Source organism: Pimephales promelas, chromosome 3, assembly GCF_988280905.1.
Source record: "Pimephales promelas chromosome 3, fPimPro1.hap1.1, whole genome shotgun sequence".
NCBI classification, from domain to species: Eukaryota; Metazoa; Chordata; class Actinopteri; order Cypriniformes; family Leuciscidae; genus Pimephales; species Pimephales promelas.
In genome coordinates, this window is record NC_142771.1 from 48245219 (window position 1) to 48251110 (window position 5892).

At 42.4% G+C, this 5892-nt stretch overlaps 1 non-coding gene across 1 annotated transcript; it reads right to left on the reverse strand.

Annotated features, from left to right (window-relative positions):
• Nucleotides 1-5026: 5026 nt before the first annotated feature.
• On the reverse strand, nucleotides 5027-5099 carry trnav-cac (transfer RNA valine (anticodon CAC)). The gene has a single exon. It is a non-coding gene; the product is annotated as a tRNA-Val (tRNA).
• Nucleotides 5100-5892: the final 793 nt, after the last annotated feature.

Below are 5892 nucleotides of genomic sequence, written 5' to 3' on the forward strand. Positions count from 1 at the left end.
AGCTCATTCGGAATGGCAGTCTGCCTACAGCTCTTTGGTACAATTGTCCTCACCTAATTTCAATAGTCCAAAAACTTTGTTGCGAATTTCAGCATGTATATTAAAAACCCCTTTACTTGTTTCCGCCCAGTTTCGAACTGAGGACCTTTGGCGTGTAAAGCGAACGTGATAACCACTACACTACGGAAACTTAACTTGGAAGACAGTCCGACCTCTTTTAGCGTACGCTTGTTCAAAAGCGACTGAAACGATAGACTGCCCACTGTCCTTAAAATGGCAAAAAGCTGCTATTTTTGTTGGCAGACTAAACATTTTTTATTACTCTACAGGAAACTTCAATGGTCATTTGTTTTGTTTTAGTCCTTTTCTAAAGAATTTACACCGCAAATCGCCCTGCAAGTGTTCTGACCTGCTCAACAGAAAACCACTCAAAAAATGTTAGCAAAGACCATCCACAGTTTCCGCCCAGTTTCGAACTGGGGACCTTTCGCGTGTGAGGCGAACGTGATAACCACTACACTACAGAAACCTCCTTATGTAAGACATTTGCTTTTTCGAAAATGGCTCCATCCCATAATCTTTCCTGCAAGCATTGTGACAAGCTGTTTAAATTCCACAAACAACAGATAAGAGCTCATTCGGAATGGCAGTCTGCCTACAGCTCTTTGGTACAATTGCCCTCACCTAATTTCAATAGTCCAAAAACTTTGTTGCGAATTTCAGCATGTATATTAACAACCCCTTTACTTGTTTCCGCCCAGTTTCAAACTGAGGACCTTTGGCGTGTAAAGCGAACGTGATAACCGCTACACTAAGGAAACTTAACTTGAAAGACAGTCCGACCTCTTTTAGCGTACGCTTGTTCAAAAGCGACTGAAACGATAGACTGCCCACTGTCCTTAAAATGGCAAAAAGCTGCTATTTTTGTTGGCAGACTAAACATTTTTTATTACTCTACAGGAAACTTCAATGGTCATTTGTTTTGTTTTAGACCTTTTCTTAAGAATTTACACCGCAAATCGCCCTGCAAGTGTTCTGACCTGCTCAACAGAAAACCACTCAAAAAAGGTTAGCAAAGACCATCCACAGTTTCCGCCCAGTTTCGAACTGGGGACCTTTCGCGTGTGAGGCGAACGTGATAACCACTACACTACGGAAACATGCCCTGTAGGTGCAGGCAGAAATCTTCTGGTGCAGGCTTGTTAAAAAGTGTATAAAGGAAAAGTGAGCTGAGCCCTCCTGTTGTGGCAAACAGTTTAAATTTTCTGCCAAAAGCCAATTGCTGTTTCTGCTCGGTTTCGAACCGAGGACCTTTCGCGTGTTAGGCGAACGTGATGACCAGTACACTACAGAAACCTCCTTATGTAAGACATGTGCTTTTTCGAAAATGGCTCCATCCCATAATCTTTCCTGCAAGCATTGTGACAAGCTGTTTAAATTCCACAAACAACAGAAAAGAGCTCATTCGGAATGGCAGTCTGCCTACAGCTCTTTGGTACAATTGTCCTCACCTAATTTCAATAGTCCAAAAACTTTGTTGCGAATTTCAGCATGTATATTAAAAACCCCTTTACTTGTTTCCGCCCAGTTTCGAACTGAGGACCTTTGGCGTGTAAAGCGAACGTGATAACCACTACACTACGGAAACTTAACTTGGAAGACAGTCCGACCTCTTTTAGCGTACGCTTGTTCAAAAGCGACTGAAACGATAGACTGCCCACTGTCCTTAAAATGGCAAAAAGCTGCTATTTTTGTTGGCAGACTAAACATTTTTTATTACTCTACAGGAAACTTCAATGGTCATTTGTTTTGTTTTAGTCCTTTTCTAAAGAATTTACACCGCAAATCGCCCTGCAAGTGTTCTGACCTGCTCAACAGAAAACCACTCAAAAAATGTTAGCAAAGACCATCCACAGTTTCCGCCCAGTTTCGAACTGGGGACCTTTCGCGTGTGAGGCGAACGTGATAACCACTACACTACAGAAACCTCCTTATGTAAGACATTTGCTTTTTCGAAAATGGCTCCATCCCATAATCTTTCCTGCAAGCATTGTGACAAGCTGTTTAAATTCCACAAACAACAGATAAGAGCTCATTCGGAATGGCAGTCTGCCTACAGCTCTTTGGTACAATTGCCCTCACCTAATTTCAATAGTCCAAAAACTTTGTTGCGAATTTCAGCACGTATATTAAAAACCAGTTTACTTGTTTCCGCCCAGTTTCGAACTGAGGACCTTTGGCGTGTAAAGCGAACGTGATAACCACTACACTAAGGAAACTTAACTTGGAAGACAGTCCGACCTCTTTTAGCGTACGCTTGTTCAAAAGCGACTGAAACGATAGACTGTCCACTGTCCTTAAAATGGCAAAAAGCTGCTATTTTTGTTGGCAGACTAAACATTTTTTATTACTCTACAGGAAACTTCAATGGTCATTTGTTTTGTTTTAGTCCTTTTCTAAAGAATTTACACCGCAAATCGCCCTGCAAGTGTTCTGACCTGCTCAACAGAAAACCACTCAAAAAATGTTAGCAAAGACCATCCACAGTTTCCGCCCAGTTTCGAACTGGGGACCTTTCGCGTGTGAGGCGAACGTGATAACCACTACACTACGGAAACATGCCCTGTAAGTGCAGGCAGAAATCTTCTGGTGCAGGCTTGTTAAAAAGTGTATAAAGGAAAAGTGAGCTGAGCCCTCCTGTTGTGGCAAACAGTTTAAATTTTCTGCCAAAAGCCAATTGCTGTTTCTGCTCGGTTTCGAACCGAGGACCTTTCGCGTGTTAGGCGAACGTGATGACCAGTACACTACAGAAACCTCCTTATGTAAGACATGTGCTTTTTCGAAAATGGCTCCATCCCATAATCTTTCCTGCAAGCATTGTGACAAGCTGTTTAAATTCCACAAACAACAGAAAAGAGCTCATTCGGAATGGCAGTCTGCCTACAGCTCTTTGGTACAATTGTCCTCACCTAATTTCAATAGTCCAAAAACTTTGTTGCGAATTTCAGCATGTATATTAAAAACCCCTTTACTTGTTTCCGCCCAGTTTCGAACTGAGGACCTTTGGCGTGTAAAGCGAACGTGATAACCACTACACTACGGAAACTTAACTTGGAAGACAGTCCGACCTCTTTTAGCGTACGCTTGTTCAAAAGCGACTGAAACGATAGACTGCCCACTGTCCTTAAAATGGCAAAAAGCTGCTATTTTTGTTGGCAGACTAAACATTTTTTATTACTCTACAGGAAACTTCAATGGTCATTTGTTTTGTTTTAGTCCTTTTCTAAAGAATTTACACCGCAAATCGCCCTGCAAGTGTTCTGACCTGCTCAACAGAAAACCACTCAAAAAATGTTAGCAAAGACCATCCACAGTTTCCGCCCAGTTTCGAACTGGGGACCTTTCGCGTGTGAGGCGAACGTGATAACCACTACACTACAGAAACCTCCTTATGTAAGACATTTGCTTTTTCGAAAATGGCTCCATCCCATAATCTTTCCTGCAAGCATTGTGACAAGCTGTTTAAATTCCACAAACAACAGATAAGAGCTCATTCGGAATGGCAGTCTGCCTACAGCTCTTTGGTACAATTGCCCTCACCTAATTTCAATAGTCCAAAAACTTTGTTGCGAATTTCAGCACGTATATTAAAAACCAGTTTACTTGTTTCCGCCCAGTTTCGAACTGAGGACCTTTGGCGTGTAAAGCGAACGTGATAACCACTACACTAAGGAAACTTAACTTGGAAGACAGTCCGACCTCTTTTAGCGTACGCTTGTTCAAAAGCGACTGAAACGATAGACTGCCCACTGTCCTTAAAATGGCAAAAAGCTGCTATTTTTGTTGGCAGACTAAACATTTTTTATTACTCTACAGGAAACTTCAATGGTCATTTGTTTTGTTTTAGTCCTTTTCTAAAGAATTTACACCGCAAATCGCCCTGCAAGTGTTCTGACCTGCTCAACAGAAAACCACTCAAAAAATGTTAGCAAAGACCATCCACAGTTTCCGCCCAGTTTCGAACTGGGGACCTTTCGCGTGTGAGGCGAACGTGATAACCACTACACTACGGAAACATGCCCTGTAAGTGCAGGCAGAAATCTTCTGGTGCAGGCTTGTTAAAAAGTGTATAAAGGAAAAGTGAGCTGAGCCCTCCTGTTGTGGCAAACAGTTTAAATTTTCTGCCAAAAGCCAATTGCTGTTTCTGCTCGGTTTCGAACCGAGGACCTTTCGCGTGTTAGGCGAACGTGATGACCACTACACTACAGAAACCTCCTTATGTAAGACATGTGCTTTTTCGAAAATGGCTCCATCCCATAATCTTTCCTGCAAGCATTGTGACAAGCTGTTTAAATTCCACAAACAACAGATAAGAGCTCATTCGGAATGGCAGTCTGCCTACAGCTCTTTGGTACAATTGTCCTCACCTAATTTCAATAGTCCAAAAACTTTGTTGCGAATTTCAGCATGTATATTAACAACCCCTTTACTTGTTTCCGCCCAGTTTCAAACTGAGGACCTTTGGCGTGTAAAGCGAACGTGATAACCGCTACACTAAGGAAACTTAACTTGAAAGACAGTCCGACCTCTTTTAGCGTACGCTTGTTCAAAAGCGACTGAAACGATAGACTGCCCACTGTCCTTAAAATGGCAAAAAGCTGCTATTTTTGTTGGCAGACTAAACATTTTTTATTACTCTACAGGAAACTTCAATGGTCATTTGTTTTGTTTTAGACCTTTTCTTAAGAATTTACACCGCAAATCGCCCTGCAAGTGTTCTGACCTGCTCAACAGAAAACCACTCAAAAAAGGTTAGCAAAGACCATCCACAGTTTCCGCCCAGTTTCGAACTGGGGACCTTTCGCGTGTGAGGCGAACGTGATAACCACTACACTACGGAAACATGCCCTGTAGGTGCAGGCAGAAATCTTCTGGTGCAGGCTTGTTAAAAAGTGTATAAAGGAAAAGTGAGCTGAGCCCTCCTGTTGTGGCAAACAGTTTAAATTTTCTGCCAAAAGCCAATTGCTGTTTCTGCTCGGTTTCGAACCGAGGACCTTTCGCGTGTGAGGCGAACGTGATAACCACTACACTACAGAAACCTCCTTATGTAAGACATTTGCTTTTTCGAAAATGGCTCCATCCCATAATCTTTCCTGCAAGCATTGTGACAAGCTGTTTAAATTCCACAAACAACAGATAAGAGCTCATTCGGAATGGCAGTCTGCCTACAGCTCTTTGGTACAATTGCCCTCACCTAATTTCAATAGTCCAAAAACTTTGTTGCGAATTTCAGCACGTATATTAAAAACCCCTTTACTTGTTTCCGCCCAGTTTCGAACTGAGGACCTTTGGCGTGTAAAGCGAACGTGATAACCACTACACTACGGAAACTTAACTTGGCAGAAAGTCCGACCTCTTTTAGCGTACGCTTGTTCAAAAGCGACTGAAACGATAGACTGCCCACTGTCCTTAAAATGGCAAAAAGCTGCTATTTTTGTTGGCAGACTAAACATTTTTTATTACTATACAGGAAACTTCAATGGTCATTTGTTTTGTTTTAGTCCTTTTCTAAAGAATTTACACCGCAAATCGCCCTGCAAGTGTTCTGACCTGCTCAACAGAAAACCACTCAAAAAATGTTAGCAAAGACCATCCTCAGTTTCCGCCCAGTTTCGAACTGGGGACCTTTCGCGTGTGAGGCGAACGTGATTACCACTACACTACGGAAACATGCCCTGTAGGTGCAGGCAGAAATCTTCTGGTGCAGGCTTGTTAAAAAGTGTATAAAGGAAAAGTGAGCTGAGCCCTCCTGTTGTGGCAAACAGTTTAAATTTTCTGCCAGAAGCCAATTGCTGTTTCTGCTCGGTTTCGAACCGAGGACCTTTCGCGTGT